Here is a 19,499-nt window from a genome sequence, read left to right on the forward strand (position 1 = left end):
TTTTTATTCTTTCTTAGAATTTCCATCGCTGTTTACATTGCCCATCTCTTCTTGCATGCTGTCTACTGTATTTACTAAAGATGTTAGCATATTAATCATAATTGTTTTAAATTTTCTGTATGATCATTCTCAACATCCCTGCCATATATAAGTCTGGTTCGGATGCTTGCTCTGTCTCTTCAAATTGTGTTTTTTGCATTTCAGTATGCTCTATAATTTTTGATAGCCAGACATGATATACTGGACAAAGGAACTGCAATTAAAGAAACCTTTAGTAATATGGCAGTAATGTGTTAGGGGAGGGGAAGTTTTCTATAGTCCTGGGATTAGGTCTCAGTCTTTTCAATGAGTCTGTGCCTCTGACCTGTGTACTTCACAAATGCTTCTCAGTTTTTCCCCCCCTTAGGTGGGACAGGATGGCTACAGTGTACTGCAGTTGGGTATTTCCCTTCCCCCAAGTCAGCTAGGCTATGATAAAACCCCAATAGTTTCAGCTCTGGTAAAATAGTTTCTCTTGGTGGCAGACTTGTTAAAAAGAACAGAATGGGGCTTCCCTGGTGGCGCAGTGGTTGAGAGTCCGCCTGCCGATGCAGGGGACACGGGTTCGTGCCCCAGTCCGGGAAGATCCCACATGCCGCGGAGCGGCTGGGCCCGTGAGCCATGGCCACTGAGCCTGCGCGTCCGGAGCCTGTGCTCCGCAACGGGAGAGGCCACAACAGTGAGAGGCCCGCGTACCGCAAAAAAAAAAAAAAAAAAAAAAGAACAGAATGCTCTGCTTATTCGAAAATGGTTCTTTTTCCCCTCCCTCTGTCAGAAACATGAGGGGATTTTTCTCCAATATCTACTATGAGAACCTGATTGACCTCCTCGCAATAAAACTCAAAAAGTTGGGGGAGACTCCTCCATTGCTGGGACCTCCTGGAGTTTTTAACTCTCAGACTAGTTCACTCTACTCTGAGCCTCCAGTGTTTTGTCAATTACAGGTAAGTTTCTCCTACCCCCCCACCCCACCAGTATGAATTCCTATGGAGGATTCTGTTCAGGGTTTCTGTTCTGGTAAGATTTGGTTCTCTGTACTCACCTGTCTGTCGCTGCAGTTTTGCAGGTAGTGGTTTGCCCTGTGACCTCACATCTCTGATGGAGCTAAGAAGAATTGTTCATTTTTCAGTTTGTTCAACTCTTTACTTGTTAGGACGGAGTGATAACTTTCAAGATCCTTACATGCTGAACCCAAAACTAGAAGTCTTATCCATACCTTTTCAGTAGGTACCACACAGTTGTCTGAACTACCGTCAGACATACTAATGCAAACACTCTGATTCTGATTACACTGACTCGAATATGGGTGTTTCTAAAATTTTTTACCCATTTAACAGATTCCTTTATTAAAGTGGATTACTTTATGTATTCTCCTTTAGAATCACAGAACTAGAAAACTGGAAGTTATCACAGAGATCATGGAATTCAATATCTTCATTTTAAATATTAAAAAATCAAGGCCTGAATCTGAATCAAACCAAGCCTCTAGACCAGCACTGTCCAATAGAAATTTCCGCCATGATGGAAACGTTCCACATCTGTGCTGTTTAGTACAGTAGCCACTAGCCTTATGCAACCATTGAACAATAGAAATGTGACTTGTGCAACTGAGAAATGAATTTTTAGTTGTAGTTATTTTTAACTTAGACACATGTAGCTAATGGCTACTGTATTGGACAGTGCAGCTCTAAAGCTAATTTGCATTGCAGGAAACACAGAGGATAGAGAAATAAGTTAAATGACAATTTATTAAAAATAAATTGAGGGATCTTCCTGGTGGTGCAGTGGTTAAGAATCTGCCTGCCAGTGCAGGGGACATGAGTTCGACCCCATGAGTTCGTCCGGGAAGATCCCATGTGCTGCAGAGCAACTAAGCCTGTGAGCCACAACTACTGAACCCATGCGCCACAACTACTGAAGCCTGCGCACCTACAGGCCATGCTCAACAACAAGAGAAGCCACCACAATGAGAAGCCCGCACAACACAACAGAGTAGCCCCCGCTCGCTGCAACTAGAGAAAGCCTGCATGCAGCAACAAAGACCCAACGTGGCCAAAAACAAATAAATAAATTTTTTTAAAACTTATAAAAAATAAATTGATGTCTAGAGGAGTTGACTAGCCCTGTAGCATACTGCTTATGGTTGACAGAACTAGAACTAAAACCCAGAACTCCTTAATTCTAGGCTTTTTTGACTATATTGTGCCACCTTTCAGAGTCCAAAGGTTGATGAATTTTGAGCAAGTTTTCTCAACCTCAGCACTATTGACATTTTGTACTAGATACTTTTTTGTTCTGGGGAGCTTTATTGTGCATTGTAGAATGCTTAGGAGCATCTGGCATCCACCCAATAAATGCCAGTACTGTCTTCCAGTTGTGACAACCAAAAAGGTCTCCAGACAACGCCAAATATCCTGGGGACAAAAACTGGGGGCAAAACCATCCCCAGTTGAGAACCTCTGGTTCCTAGGATTTCCTAGGTACATAAGATGTCCTTTAGGACCACCAAAAGAGGCAAGGTAGGTCCAACTTAATAGTACAATGAGAACTTCAAGAATGTGATCTAGTTTTAAAACTACAAATTAGGGAATTCCCTGGCAGTCCAGTGGTTAGGACTCAGTGCTTTCACTGTCAGGGCCTGGGTTCAATCCCTGGTCAGGGAACTAAGATACCACAAGCTGTGTGGCACGGCCAAAAAAAACCCCAAAAAACAAAACAAACAAAAAAAACTGTAAATTAACTCAAGACAGGGCTGCCTATTGGTGGCTATCACCAGAATTAAGACCAAAAATCAAGGAACGCATAATAATTGTTTGTTGAGCACCTATTATGCACACAGTACTATGTGCTTTACATCTTTTATCTCTAATTCTCAAACGAACATTGCAAGGCAAATAGAATTCTCCTCATTTTACAGATTAGATAACTGTGGTTCAGAAAGTTTAAGGAACTGGCACAAGGTCACACAGGTATCTAGCAAAAAGGAGAGGCAAAATTCATACCAATTAGCAATATCTGATTTTAACACCCATGTACTTTCTACTTGGATACCCATCTCTCTAACAACCTTTTGGTACTCGGGACTGCAGATCTGAAGCATAAGATAAAGAAAGGGGGAAAGAAAATAATAAGGGGAATTCTTACTGAGGTAAAGGTACATTTAATGGGGAGAGTTGCAGGGAGATACTGCCAAATAATTACTACGATTAAAGCAGGCTTCTAGTAGAGAGTGGTACCTGAGCAAGGCCATGAAGGAATGTTAGAATTTGGGTGTCCAGAAAGAAGAGGAGGAGAATTCTGAAAAAAGAATGTCTTAGGTAAAGGCTTGACTCCTGGGGGCTTCCCTGGTGGTACAGTGGTTAAGAATCCGCCTGCCAATGCAGGGGACACAGGTTCGAGCCCTGGTCGGGGAAGATCCCACATGACGCAGAGCAACTAAGCCCATGTGCCACAACTACTGAGCCTGTGCTCTAGAGCCCACGAGCCACAACTACTGAAGCCTCTGCGCCTAAAGCCTGTGCTTCACAAGAAAAGCCACCACCAGGAGAAACCCGTGCACCACAATGAAGAGTAGCCCCCACTCTCCACAACTAGGGAAAACCCACGTACAGCAATGAAGACCCAACGCAGCCAAAAATAAATTAATTAATTAATTTTAAAAAAAGTGATATAAAACAACCATTTTATTGAACTCACAGATTCTACGGACCAGGAATTTGGGCAGAGGAAAGAAGGGATGGCTTGTCTCTGCTCCACAGTGTCTGGGGTCCCAGCTGGAAAACTCAGAGGCTAGGAGTGACTTAATGGCTGAAGGCTGAAATAATCTAGAGACATCTTCATTTATATGTCTGGTGGTTGATGCTGACTGTTGTTTGGGACTTCAGTGGACTGTCAAAGTAACACCAGCCAAAACATAACACCACACAGTCAAACCGCGTAGGTTCATTTAGGCTTCCTCATGGTGATTTCTTAAAGAAGAAACAAAAAGCACTAGCCATGAGGGAAAAATATGATAACTTTAACTACATTAAGATTAAGAAAGCTTGTTCCTCAAAAGCACCATAGAGAGTGAAAAGATGCCGTGGAATGGGAAAATGTATTTGCAATACATATTTTATTTGGAATATACATCACATTATTCAGAATAGATAAAGAGTCCTAACAAATAAATAATACAAACTATCTAAAACTTTTTATTTTTTTAAATTATTTTTTTGATAGTTTAGTAAAAGAAGAATACACTGTGACCAATAAGGATTATTTAGGAATACAAGAATGGCTTAAAATCACAAAATCAATTAATCTATTAGTAGGTTAAGGAGAAAAAAACACAAAGATTCTCTGATGTTGAAAAGTTTTCAATTAAAATATACATGCATTCCTGATTTTTTAAGGTTAAGCTGTCGAAAAAATTTCCATAGAACTAGAAAGTAATCCCTTTCCATCATAAAGAACAGCTATCACAAAAACACAGCCTACCTTCACTGAAAGAGGAAAGGCATTCTCGTTAATATAATGAAGAAGACAAGAATGCAAGCAAATGGGGCTTCCCTGGTGGCGCAGTGGTTAACAGTCTGCCTGCCAATGCAGGGGACATGGGTTCGAGCCCTGGTCTGGGAGGATCCCACATGCCGCGGAGCAACTGTGCCCGTGAGCCACAACTGCTGAGCCTGCGCGTCTGGAGCCGGTGCGTCTGGAGCCGGTGCGTCTGGAGCCTGTGCGTCTGGAGCCTGTGTGTCTAGAGCCTGTGCTCCGCAACAAGAGAGGCCGCGACAGTGAGAGGCCCGCGCGCCGTGATGAGGACTGGCCCCCACTCACCGCAACTGGAGAAGGCCCTCGCACAGAAATGAAGACCCAGCACAGCCAAAAATGAATAAATAAATAAATGGAAAAAAAAAAGAATGCAAGCAACTGCTGCTACTTTAGACTGTTATGGAGGTTCTAGCCAGGTATGATTTTCTTTTTTATTAAATTTATGTCTTTTATTTTTGGCTGCACTGGGTCTTCATTGCTGTGTGCGGGCTTTCTCTAGTTGCGGCGAGCAGGGGCTGTTCTTCATTGCGGTGCGCAGGCTTCTCATTGCGGTGGCTTCTGTTGCTGCGGAGCATGGGCTCTAGGTGCATGGGCTTCAGTACCTGCGGCACACGGGCTTCAGTAGTTGTAGCTTGCAGGTTCTAGAGCGCAGGCTCAGTAGTTGTGGCGCATGGGCTTAGTTGCTCCGCAGCATGTGGGAGCTTCCTGGACCAGGGCTCGAACCCGTGTCCCCTGCACTGGCAGGCAGATTCTTTTTGTTTTTGCGGTACGCGGGCCTCTCACCGCTGTGGCCCCTCCCGTTGCGGAGCACAGGCTCTCCGGACGCGCAGGCCCAGCGGCCATGGCCCACGGCCCCAGCCGCTCCACGACACGCGGGATCCTCCCGGACCGGGGCACAAACCCATGTCCCCTGCATCGGCAGGCGGACTCTCAACCACTGCGCCACCAGGGAAGCCTCAGGCAGATTCTTAACCACTGCACCACCAGGGAAGTCCCAGGTATGATTTTCTATCTGGAAAATCCAGGAAAATCATCCAAAAATGTGTCATCTGCTTTGGCTCAGGTAAGTTGGATTTGTGTCCCTGGGAAGAGAGAATGCTTCGGCTTGGCTGAAACTGTTCAGTTTTGAAATATATTCAGGAGTCCCTGCCTCTGGGGAGAGAAGAAGCTCGCAGCTCGGCGGCTGTCAGCCACTGGCCTAAAACTTTTTAAATGGGCAAAATATTTGAATTGGTCATTCACAGGAAGGGAAATACAAATGGCTGACAAATATTGAAAAGATACTCAAACCCATTTGCAATTAACGAAATGCAAATTAAATCCACAATTTTAAAAAAACCATATACTTATCACTTCACAAAAATAATAAAGTCTAACTATCAAAAGTACTGTTGAAGATATGAAACAACTGGTATTATCACACACTCCTAGTGAGAGTATACTTTGGTACAATCAGTTTGGAAATGAGTTTGGCACTATCTGGTAAAAATAAAAATATGAATATTCAATGACCCAACAGCTACTTTGTATATAGGCTTGAGAAACTGTGCACGTGTACCAGAAGGTATGTACGACCTGTACCATTTGAATATGAATTTATGTATTTCACCAATTTACAAACTAAAGGAGAAAAATCATATAATCATCTCAGTATATGCAATATGTGACAAAATTCAACATTCATTCATAATGTAAACTCTTGGCATACTAGAGAAGATCTGAAATCTAAAGAGCTCCAAATGTGTATGAACTACAGAATGTAATTTTCCTTTCCAATTAAATATCCTCTAAACTATTTGGTATATAAAAGTCTAAGATAATACTTCAGGGACAAGGTTCCTTAAAGACTGTCCTTCTATTTACTACATCTTTATAACATCTTTTTTTAAAAAAAAATATATTTATTTGGCTGCGCCAAATATCGTTGCAGCATGCATGTGGGATCTAGTCCCTGACCAGGGGTAGAACCCAGGCCCCCTGCATTGGGAGCATGGAGTCTTAACCACTGAACCAGCAGGGGAGTCCCTATAACATCTTTTTAATGAAAAATTTTGTTGCCAGGGATTTCAAAGATCAAGGTGGGTTGAAAATAAAATTAAAATGTTAATACTACCCTGGAAAAAAATTAGTCCCCACATTAATATATTAATGCATATCCTGCAGTCCCTTATCTGAAGGATCACCATTTAATTTATATATGGTAATTTATATACAGTAATTCTCTAGATTGGCAGGAAGCTTACTCTTTCTTATGGTGAATTTTGATAGTTCATGAATTGTTTAATTTGGGGTTAAATCTGGCTATAACACATACTGGAGTAAAACAATCTTAGGTTTAGAGCTTCCGTTCTTGGCTTCTTCGTTGTAAGGTAGTTAATCTCTCTGAGTTTATTTCTCTTCCATAAAATTGGGATAGTAATACCCAGGCCAGGGCTTCCCTGGTGGTGCAGTGGTTAAGGGCTTTGAGCCACCTGATACAGGCCAACCTCCTGATCTCTGGGAAAGAGAGGAGGGCTGGAGAATGACTTCAATCACAGGCCAATGATGTAATCAATCGCTTCTATGTAATGAAACCCCAATAAATGCTCTGGACACAAAGCTCAGTGGCGCTTCTTGGTTGAATACATTGATGTGATGGGAGTGCCCTGATTCCGTGGGGAGAAGGCATGGAACTTCTGTATTCAAGAGCCTCCCAAATCTTACCTTATATTTCTTTTATTTGGCTATTCCTGATTTGTATCCTTTCTGATAAAACGAATTGTAAGCACAGTGCTTTCTTGAGTTCTGAGTCATTCTAGGAAATTATCAAACCTAAAGGGGTCATGGGATCATCCCAGATTTGTAGGCAGCTGGAAGTGCAGGTGACCTAAGGATCCCACTTTTGACTGGTGTCTTGTTGGGGACCATGCCCTTTAATTTGTGTGGTCTGTGCTAACTCTGGATGTGAATTTTAGTATACCAGCTGTTGTCAGAATAAACACCAGTAATGTAAAATGTATTAAGAGATGCATGAAAGAATGGTTATCGAATTATTAAAGGTATTTATCTCCAAACTAATTCCAGGTGATTTTTATTGTTTTAAAACATCTTTCATGTCTTAATCAAATTTTTTATAATGATTATATGTTATATATATAATGGGGAGGAGCTTTTTATGCTGTGAGGGGAAAAGTAAGCTCTGGAAGACATACTATTAGGTGAAGAAACTAAGATGCTGAACAGTAGGTATTATAAGATCCATTTATACTTATATATGTGTATATATATATATCCATGTATATTATGTATATTTAAAGAATATGGAGATATGTACATATTAATAGAATGAGAATAGGAATAATGTACTATAAAATGCTGTTGACAGTGGTTATCTATAAGGAAAGGTGTCAGGAGGGAGTCATTTGCTATGCATATTTCTATATTGTTTGAATCTTTTACAACTAGAATATTTATGTTACTCAACCAGTAAAAAAAAAAAAGACAAAACAATTCCACAAAAATGTTTTTAAAAAGGCCAACAAAAATTGATTTTTTTAAAAAAGTAGATTGCATTTCTAAGAATTTGTCCATTTCTTCCAGGTTGTCCATTTTATTGGCATAGAGTTGCTTGTAGTAATCTCTCATGATCTTTTGTATTTCTGCACTGTCAGTTGTTACTCCTTTTTCATTTGTAATTCTCTTGATTTGAGTCTTCTCCCTTTTTTTCTTGATGAGTCTGGCTAATGGTTTATCAATTTTGTTTATCTTCTCAAAGAACCAGCTTTTAGTTTTATTGATCTTTGCTATCATTTCCTTCATTTCTTTTTATTTCTGATCTGATCTTTATGATTTGTTTCCTTCTGCTAACTTTGGGGTTTTTTTGTTCTTCTTTCTCTAATTGCTTTAGGTGCAAGGTTAGGTTGTTTATTCGAGGTGTTTCCTATTTCTTAAGGTAGGATTGTATTGCTATAAACTTCCCTCTTAGAACTGCTTTTGCTGCATCCCATAGGTTTTGGGTCGTCGTGTCTCCATTGTCATTTGTTTCTAGGTATTTTTTTGATTTCCTCTTTGATTTCTTCAGTGATCACTTCGTTATTAAGTAGTGTATTCCTTAGCCTCCATGTTGTATTTTTTACAGATCTTTTCCTGTAATTGATATCTAGTCTCATAGCGTTGTGGTCGGAAAAGATACTTAATACGATTTCAATTTTCTTAAATTTACGAAGGCTTGATTTGTGACCCAAGATATGATCTATCCTGGAGAATGTTCCATGAGCACTTGAGAAAAATGTGTATTCTGTTTTTTTTGGATGGAATGTCCTATAAATATCAATTAAGTCCATCTTGTTTAATGTATCATTCAAAGCTTGTGTTTCCTTATTTATTTTCATTTTGGATGATCTGTCCATTGGTGAAAGTGGGGTGTTAAAGTCCCCTACCATGAATGTGTTACTGTCGATTTCCCCTTTTATGGCTGTTAGTATTTGCCTTATGTATTGAGGTGCTCCTATGTTGGGTGCATAAATATTTACAATTGTTATATCTTCTTCTTGGATCAATCCCTTATGTAGTGTCCTTCTTTGTCTCTTGTAATAGTCTTTATTTTAAAGTCTATTTTGTCTGATATGAGAATTGCTACTCCAGCTTTCTTTTGATTTCCATTTGCATGGAATATCTTTTTCCATCCCCTCACTTTCATTCTGTATGTGTTCCTAGGTCTGAAGTGGGTTTCTTGTAGACAGCATATATATGGGTCTTGTTTTTGTATCCATTCAGCCAGTCTGTCTCTTTTGGTGGGAGCATTAAATACAGTACAGAAAAGACAGCCTCTTCAATAAGTGGTGCTGGGAAAACTGGACAGGTACATGTAAAAGTATGAGATTAGAACACTCCCTAACACCATACACAAAAATAAGCTCAAAATGGATTAAAGATCTAAATGTAAGGCCAGAAACTGTCAAACTCTTAGAGGAAAACATAGGCAGAACACTCTATGACATAAATCACAGCAAGATCCTTTTTGACCCACCTCCTACAGAAATGGAAATAAAAACAAAAATAAACAAATGAGACCTAATGAAACTTCAAAACTTTTGCACAGCAAAGGAAACCATAAACAAGACCAAAAGACAACCCTCAGAATGGGAGAAAATAATTGCAAATGAAGCAACTGACAAAGGATTCATCTCCAAAATATACAAGCAGCTCATGCAGCTCAATAACCAAAGAACAAACAACCCAAACCAAAAATGGGCAGAAGACCTAAATAGACATTTCTCCAAAGAAGATATACAGATTGCCAACAAACACATGAAAGAATGCTCAACATCATTAATCATTAGAGAAATGCAAATCAAAACTACAATGAGATATCATCTCACACTGGTCAGAATGGCCATCATCAAAAAATCTAGAAACAATAAATGCTGGAGAGGGTGTGGAGAAAAGGGAACACTCTTGCACTGCTGGTGGGAATGTAAATTGATACAGCCACTATGGAGAACAGTATGGAGGTTCCTTAAAAAACTACAAATAGAACTACCATACAACCCAGCAATCCCACTACCGGGCATATACCCTGAGAAAACCATAATTCAAAAAGAGTCATGTACCAAAACATTCATTGCAGCTCTATTTACAATAGCCAGGACATGGAAGCAACCTAAGTGTCCATCATCGGATGAATGGATAAAGAAGATGTGGCACATATATACAATGGAATATTACTCAGCCATAAAAAGAAATGAAATTGAGTTATTTGTAGTGAGGTGGATGGACCTAGAGTCTGTCATACAGAGTAAAGTAAGTCAGAAAGAGAAAAACAAATACCATATGCTAACACATATATATGGAATCTAAGGGAAAAAAAAAAAAAGGTCATGAAGAACCTAGGGGTAAGATGGGAATAAAGACACAGACCTACTAGAGCATGGACTTGAGGATATGGGGAGGGGGAAGGGTAAGCTGTGACAAAGTGAGAGAGTGGCATAGACATATATACATTACCAAATGTAAAACAGATAGCTAGTGGGAAGCAGCTGCATGGCACAGGGAGATCAGCTCGGTGCTTTGTGACCACTTAGACGGGTGGGATAGGGAGGGTGGGAGGGAGGGAGACGCAAGAGGGAAGAGGTATGGGAACATATGTATATGTGTAACTGATTCACTTTGTTATAAAGCAGAAACTAACACACCATTTTAAAGCAATTATACTCCAATAAAGATGTTTAAAAAAAAAGTAGACTGCAATATAAAAATGGTCTAGTGAAAAAAATTGATATTTCACACAAGAAAAAGAAATATTTGAAAAACACGTCACTAATAAAAAATGTTAATCTTAACAAAAGTGAAATATCATTTCAAATTAGAAAAGCCTTAAATTATCATATTTAATTCTCATGAAGACATGATCAGATGTACCATCAAAAATTACTTTGAAACAGCGTAAAACAACATAAAATGTACAGGAAGAAACTTGATAATCTTATCACTAGTGTGAAAATGCTTATGTTCTTTAAATAGTATTTCCAAATCTAGGAAACTAAACCAGAAAACATAGTAGTCAGAGATACAAAAAATGATTTTTATATAGAAAACATAGTAGTCAGATACAAAAATGATTTTTATACAAAAAATATTTGGCATTAAAAATACTGGAAATATCTAAATGTCCAAAAAATGTGAGGAATGAAATATATAGATATGAAAAACCTATATTATGCAATATTATGCATCCATTAAAATGACAATTTTGAAGAACCTTTAGGCAATAAAAAAATACAATGTAGTGTTCAGTTTTAATAAAGCAGTATTTATAACTGCTTATGATCTAAATTATGTTTAAAGAAGATACATTCCTCAATTTTAAAAATAATTATTTTTTCTTTTTCAAGGTTCCTCAATGAAAGCTATTTTAATATTTTTTATTGTTTTAAAATTATATTTACTCAGTAACATTTTAAGGCAATGTTTCAGACAACTGGTTGTCCATTTAATCTTTGGTTTCCTGATAGAACACTTACTCAACACAATAAAAATATTTTAATTTACTTGATAAAGCACTGAACCTTTAAAGTACACCTGGGGTTAAAGCTCTAAAGCTGACACTAACTGTATGATTCTGGGAAAATTATTTATTCCTTCTGAGCCAAATTCACTCATCTGTTTAAAGGAAAAAAAAAGACTGGGTCAGACTTTCAGGGTCTTCTCTAGGTCTAAAAATATTATGATCCACTATTATTTATTGATACCACTGATAAAGTATAAATCTCTTTTTTCTACTCTAGTTTGATGACTTATTCAAATGTGATAGATTTGTTCAGGAAGATTAATAAATTTGAGGAGGGCTGGATTAGGATTTTAGGGTTAGAATGAACTTTATTAACCATCTGCTATCGTACAATCATACAAACTGAGACCAGGGATGGCAGCTGACTAACCCATGATAATAAAATAGAAAAACTGAAAACCAAGCACCGAAAGTAAAAATCTCCCAGAGCTAATTATTAAGATCAATGGTTTCCCATTTAGACACTCTTTGAATAAAATACAGCAAATGCCAAGAATTAGTAATATTTAAAAATTAACACATTTTTTATTAATGCGGTTGAACAAATAGTCATATATACACTCGAATCACATTATTCATTTGTTTAGTGACAATGTTAGATTCTCAGATACCTCAGCAATTAATCTACAACACCTCAGGGGTTTCAGCCAATAGGAAGGGAACTACTGATAAAGACAACTAGCAAATATAAATAGGAAAGAAGCTAAATCTCAGTTCACAGTAAAATTCAAAGTGATATTTTATTTATTTTTTTGTTTGTTTTTTTGTTGTTGTTTTTGTTTTGTTTTGTTTTTATGCGGTATGAAGGTCTCTCACGGGTCTCACGAACCCGTGTCCCCTGCATCGGCAGGCGGACTCTCAACCACCGCGCCACCAGGGAAGCCCCAAAGTGATATTTTAAATTGTATCTTCAAATGTTTACTGATACTTGACAGAATTACCCTCTTTTGAGTCTCAATTTCTCGTTTATAAAGTGTGAACATTCACTGTTGCCAACAGGACTGATATAAAGACAGATAATTATGTAAAAACACAATGCATAGCATATAATAGCTATTCAATGTCAGTTCCTTTCCCCTTGCCCTTTGCATTCTGAAAATTATCATGATCAAATAGGACCAGAACCTGTAAAATTATATGTCAGGAAATTTAATGATACAGAAAGAGAAAAGAAATAAAATACTGCCTAGCTATGAAATCTGCATCATACCCATTTAATGAACAAATTGTTCCATTTAATAGCTTTTTATTACTGGTCTGCATCCAGTCCCTTTTTTTTTTTTTTTCCCCCCGGTACACGGGCCTCTCACTGCTGTGGCCTCTCCCGCCGTGGAGCACAGGCTCCGGACACGCAGGCTCAACGGCCATGGCTCACGGGCCCAGACGCTCCACGGCATGTGGGATCCTCCCGGACCGGGGCACGAACCCGCGTCCCCTGCATCGGCAGGCGGACTCTCAACCACTGCGCCACCAGGGAAGCCCCATCCAGTCCCTTCTGATACCCATATTCATACCCATGTCATGAGAAATATCATCAACTCTGGGGCCTATGTGTATAGCTTCCATAAGCCATGGGCTCCATAGAGCCAAGATATTTCAGAGAACCACTGAATTCTAGCCCTCATTCTCACTCTCCCAGGTTGCAGATGAAGAAGTAAATTGATTCACCCAAGATTACTCAATTAAGTAAGGATCAGAACTAGTTCTCTGCTCCTATTATTTCACATATCACCCAAACTACTTATTCTACCAGCATCCATTGCTGAGTTTTCTACTGTAGTTTACTTCCTGTGAAAATACTTTTAGCCAAAGGGTATAGACAAAAACAGAAGAATTAATTGGCTATAAAATTGCAGGGCAGGTTTAGGTGAAATTAGAAATAATCAATATACAGCTACAGGTTGTAACTAAATGAAATTCATGACCATTTTAAACCATCTTTTCCTCCTTTATATTCTTAAAGTAGAAATGGGTAAAGCTCTAGCTCCTGTGCTTACTACTACAGAGTTAAAATCAATGGAACTGTAAACTCTAGTGTAATTAAAAATTAAAATGACTTCAGTGTTTCCATGGAAATAAAAAGACCTGATGAATAAAAAATTACTATTACACAACTGATATAGAAGTCTGTTACTCTGAAAGTCACACATTGTTTCTTAGCTACTACAAGCTACATGTTTTTGTTTTCTTTTATTCTTGCCTATATCCTTTGGTTAAATTCTTCTTGAAGGTCTAAATACACCCATATTTTGTATTAATATAATTCTGATATCAAAACATTTCAATGTATTTTCAAATGTTAATCGAACCTGACGAAAGAGGAAAGATCGTCTTAAGACAGTTAATATATTTACATAATTCTAATCACCTTCTTAAAGCCAGAATGTGTACTGTCACTTAACCATATTTTAGGTGAAAGCAAAATAAGCGAAAAAGTTTAATAATGTATTAAATATAAAACTGAATAAAGTATAAAAAGATAACAAAAAGTTGATAGTTTAAGGTAGTTAGTTCCAAAAAAAAAAAGAATAGAAAGCAGAAGACTAGAAAAAGACTTTTCTGAAATATTTTTATAATCAAGCCTAGAAATTCTGAATCTCCTCATGTGGGGGAGTGTTACATGTGAATATGGTATATTAAAGGGCATTTAGGCTGTAGTTACCTTATATTGCAGTGTCTCTTGGAGACCCTTGTTTATAATACACTGAATATGTATTTGTTGACTAAGGGACTGAAGAGATTGCTTCAATTAGCAACTAATCTGAGGTATTTCCTACCCCTATGTTCCTTCACAGGTTCCAAAGTGGACTCAATTGACCACTGTGAAGCATTGTTGGTGTTCCTTTTAATTTCTTAGCCATTTTTGCTGCTCTACCAAACCTAAGTATTGGAGGCCCCAGGGCTAGATCCTGGTCACTCTCTTCTTTATCTACATTTCTTCTCTGTTTTCTGTTTTTAAATACCATCCATATGTTGATAAATCACAAAAATGTTTATCTAGATTTGTATTTCTAAGTGCCTACTAAACACTTCCACTCAAACTAACCAGTCCAAACACAGCTCCTGCTTTTCTCTTCTGACTCTATTCAACCCGTCTTCCTCAACTCAGTAAAATTCACTATCATCCATACAGTTGCTCAAGGCTAAAACCCTGGAGACATTCTTCGCTCTTCCCCTTCTTCCACTCACCATCCCCACACCCCCTCCCCAACAGCCCCTCAATCAGCAAGTCTTGATTCTCTCTCTAAAATATATCGTGAATCTGTCCATTTCTCTTTGCTTGCTGTATCGCTATAATTCTAGTTCCAAGTCACCTAAGCTCTCAGTTGTGCAATTGCAATAACTTCCTAATTGCTCTCCCCATGTCCATTCATGTCCTTCTATAATATATTCTCCTACAACATATAAGGCAAGGTTTATCACTTCTCCACTAAAATTTTCTAGGGCTTCCCTGGTGGCGCAGTGGTTGAGAGTCCGCCTGCCGATGCAGGGGACACGGGTCGTGCCCCGGTCTGGGAGGATCCCACGTGCTGCGAAGCGGCTGGGCCCGTGAGCCATGGCCGCTGAGCCTGCGCGTCCGGAGCCTGTGCTCCACAGCAGGAGAGGCCACGACAGTGAGAGGCCCGCGTACCGCAAAAAAAAAAAAAAAAAAAAATTTCTAATGGGTTTTTGCTGTACTCAGAATGAAATTGACCCTATGATTACCATGGACTTCAAGGCCTTCTGTACATGACTGACCTCATCTCATACCATTTTCCCTATTGCTCTCTAAGCTTATGTCACACTGACTTTTTTCAGCCCTTTAACACATTTTTGTTTTTTTTTACCTCAAGGCCTTTGCATTTACTGTTGCTTTTACCTGTGAAGGTCTTCCCCCTGCTTTTGAATTTTGGCTTCTTTTCATCTGTTGAATGCTATCTCCCTGAAAATACCGCCAAATAACCTGTCGATAAAGTAAAACTAAATTTCCTGCTTACTGTAGTAAGGAAAAATACTACCTTGACGATCTTAACAGTGTCTCTGAGGGGGAAGAACAAAGGAGAGATGTTTGTGAGTTTTGGGGGGTCTAGTTTAAGTTGAGTTTTTCAATGCAAGGATTTGACAGGTATTGGGTAAAGTCTGCAGGGCTGACACGGAAACCCCAAGCCAAAGTTACCGATCAAAGAGTCCTTCTCACAGAAATGGGCCTGCTTTAGTACCTTTGCCATACTCAGCCACTGGCTGGGAGCAGCCTGTGAGAAGCATAGCCTCTGAACAAGCACCATGGTAGATCCAGAGCATAGCAGCTGGGGCCACTGGTCGATTACTCCACTTGAAGCAAAAGCTCTGAGTGGGTCATTTTCATAGCTGTCAAGGCTCACCTCTTGTGCTGAACAGACATCTCTACCCACAGCTTCAGGGTACAGGTCTTCTGTGGTTCTTGTGGGCCTGTCCTCCTGAGGGGAAACTCAGATGGGACCTCTGACACTGCTGTTGATCTCTGGGGTCATAAGTGGTACACATGCTCTCCATCACCATCAGCTATCACCTCATCAGGTCTTGGTGGCTTACAGGTGGTGTGACTCAAATCTTAACTCCTGAAAGGTCTTAGCAATCATATTGTTCTCATGCTGACATTGCTGCATGAGTCTATTCACTGTTACAGTGGGACACAGGAGTACCAAAAGGTGCCCAAATGGATCATCTGGGTTCCACATGTAGTCCCCCTGCCCTACCTCCTCCAACTGATCAGGGTCCATCATCCCTGCCAGAACGCTGATGCCTCTTCTTACTTGCTGGGGCCTGGATACAAGGACTCCAAAATGTACTGCCATCAGCATACCTTATAGTTCAATAAAAACTGTGTTCCTCCTGGCAAGAGTATGCTCCCTTTGGGGACCAGGACCTCCAACCCTGCAGGGCTCAGAATTAAAGGGGTGGGAAGCACAAAACCTCCCAGTGTGTCATTGGGAATGATGGTAAATGGAGCCAGTCCTGCTTCTGCCCCTTGGTTATTAATTAATGTCCCATGTATTCTTCCTGTTGGGAACACAGCACCATAAAGAAGTCTCTGATTTAATGCACCAAGGATGGCACTCAAACTTTCAGAACGTTGCCTCTGAGTTAATGCTGTAGTTCTGCTTTTAGAAGCCCATTTCAGCATTCTATGAACTCACCATCTTACGTACAGCAATTTCTTCAAGAAACAAACCATATAAATTACTTTGCATACATATTCATACCTCTTTGAAATTATACTAAATACAGTCCTAATTGTTGCATTAACCTAGGTGACCAAATTTGTTTTCCCCCAGACAAAACTAGAAGACAGAAAAGCAGGAACTGTTTAGCTATTTTTCTAATGGGCATGCCTGCCATTTTATCTTTATACATTTTAAGGAGGCTATGTATATAACAAAATTCAAAGTCATTTTCACATCCTTCAAATCTATATCTATTTTTAAATGTACAGTAACAACAGTTAGATAAAACTATTTAGTGACCAGTGTTTTGTCTCTCATTTTTTTCTTTAGATTTTGTCTAATTATTCAAAGATTATGTATCAATTAACTCAGTTTAATATTTGTCTAACCTATTTAAGTTACCTAAGGATCTAGATATTACAATTTTAAATATAAAGTTCTTAAGAATTTTGATATTATAGAAATATCATAAGATAATAAATCTTTTTAAGATACCCATCATTATAAGTTTACCTAGTTAATCATGATTCTAATTTTTGTAATGTTAAACAATTTGTAGAAATAATAACTATGGGCTTCCCTGGTGGCACAGTGGTTAAGAATCCACCTGCCAATGCAGGGGACATGGGTTTGAGCCCTGGTCCAGAAGATCTCACATGCCACAGAGCAACTAAGCCCGTGCGCCACAACTACTGAGCCTGTGCTCTAGAGCCTGCAAGCCACAACTACTGAGCCTATGTGCCACAACTACTGAAGCCAACGCACCTAGAGCCCATGCTCTGTCACAACAGAAGCCACTGCAATGAGAAGGCCGTGCACCGCAATGAGGAGTAGTCCCCACTCACTGCAACTAGAGAAAGCCCATGGGCAGCAACGAAGACCCAGCGCAGCCAAAACAAAATAATAAATAAATAAATAAATAAATAAATAAATAAATAAAAGAAATATTAACTATAATGCTACCTCATCTGTCCCATCAAACAAATGCAAAAATACAGAAAGTTTAAATTATGAGATGTTCAATCTTCTTGTATAACCTAGAATACTGTGTTGGCAGTAATTTCACATATTAAAGTCAGGAAATAGATAAATGTTTTTCAGTCCTTCAAATCAGTACAATTAATTCACTCTAATTTGTCCAATGATTCAACTATTTATCAGGAATATTCTATTAAAATTTTCTATATAATATATAAACTTCATATTCATAAATAAAATTACAAAAAATCTTTAAATCGTGTTTCAAAGCCCTTCATCTTGGAACCAAGACCTCTTTTTTCTTTCCTTATAGTTTTAACCAGAAATATCTCTTAAAAGCAATTTTAAAGAAAAGAAACAAAAAGTTTCATTATTTTTCTTTCCATTTTATAAATTCTTCATTAGACATTCCTAGAGTGAGCACATAATGACAGAATAATTGTTTTCATCAACTAATCTTTAATGTTTCCCTACGGAGGGAAAAGGAAAAGAGGAACAGACAAAAAATGAGAGGGAGCCAGCTTTAGTCAAATACAAAATTATTATTGTAAAAGACTAATTATCTTTCTTTAATTAAGGAGAAGGGAAAACCAATTCAGGAAAATTATTTTGAATATGTGCATGGGGAGAGGGAGGGAGGGAGGGAGAGAAGGAGAGAGAGAGGGAGCAAGAGAAAGAGAGAGAGGGAGAGAGAGGAGAGAAAGAGAAAAGAGAGGGAAAGGGTCATTATAATTGATTTAAACATTAATTCAGATCCCTTGACAATCTGATTTGTATGATTAAAAAGCCAGTAGTTATTGATACTTAAAGTATAGAAATGAGAGGGAGGGGAGTTCTCATATTAAACAAAGTAATCTTTCTCTTTTCAATAAAGAAGACCATCTCCTCCTGAGCTGTTCTGAAGGGAAGAAGAAAAAGTCGAAGGTGAGACAGAAGAGAAGGAAATGGAGGAACACAGGATGAGGAAAGTAGAATAAAGGACATTACATTCAAATTATGATTTGAAGGGATCTGGAAAAGATGGTTTTAATTTTTTCACATTTTCTCCTTGTCTTTGCCAAGGAATCTTTTAAGGAGGCAATTTCATAATCCCTTGAATATATTTTGGAAGTTTCCCCTTGCCTTAAAATGTAGACAATTGTATGTTTGGGATATTTCTTCTTTTTTTGGTTCAAAGTGCCTCCCAAAAGGAACAATTTTGTTCATAACAAAAGTTCCCCAAAGTAACCACTGTAATTCCAAATATCATTAGAAAGTTAAGATGACACATTCTGATCCTAGTGTAAATACAGACAAGAGGCAGGAGTTCAGCCCAGAGTGGGTACAGAACTAAAGATAAACCTATGAGTCTAGCAACAGTAAGTCAAATCTTGTGCACCTTGTATCTTGGGGACCCTCCCCTACAAAGAGAACTAGACTTCCAATGGACAAAATAAAACAAGAGTAAGTAAAGTTCTGATAAGATTTTCATAAATGACCTTGAGACAGTTTTTCCAAAGGATGCCAGTCTGAAGAGAAACCTTCTGAACATACAAAACTTACTCCCATCTTCATCCCTATGAACTTCCTCTTATAGACGCACAATGAAGAAACGACGAGGACAAACAGTAGTATTGTTAGTAATAATGCAGATTTCTACCCAAAATAAGAGTTTTTCAAACTGATCAATCAATGGATTTTTTAAAAGAGTTTCTAATTCCTAGATATTACTCTCAAAC

The 19,499-nt window shown here is 38.6% G+C and overlaps 1 protein-coding gene across 4 annotated transcripts in view; it reads right to left on the reverse strand.

Annotated features, from left to right (window-relative positions):
- The window catches only part of CARF (calcium responsive transcription factor), a 94,620-nt gene that overhangs the window by 6,496 nt on the left and 68,625 nt on the right, over positions 1-19,499 (reverse strand). The window lies entirely within an intron of this gene.

The sequence above is a fragment of the Pseudorca crassidens genome, chromosome 6 (assembly GCF_039906515.1).
Source record: "Pseudorca crassidens isolate mPseCra1 chromosome 6, mPseCra1.hap1, whole genome shotgun sequence".
Taxonomy (NCBI): domain Eukaryota; kingdom Metazoa; phylum Chordata; class Mammalia; order Artiodactyla; family Delphinidae; genus Pseudorca; species Pseudorca crassidens.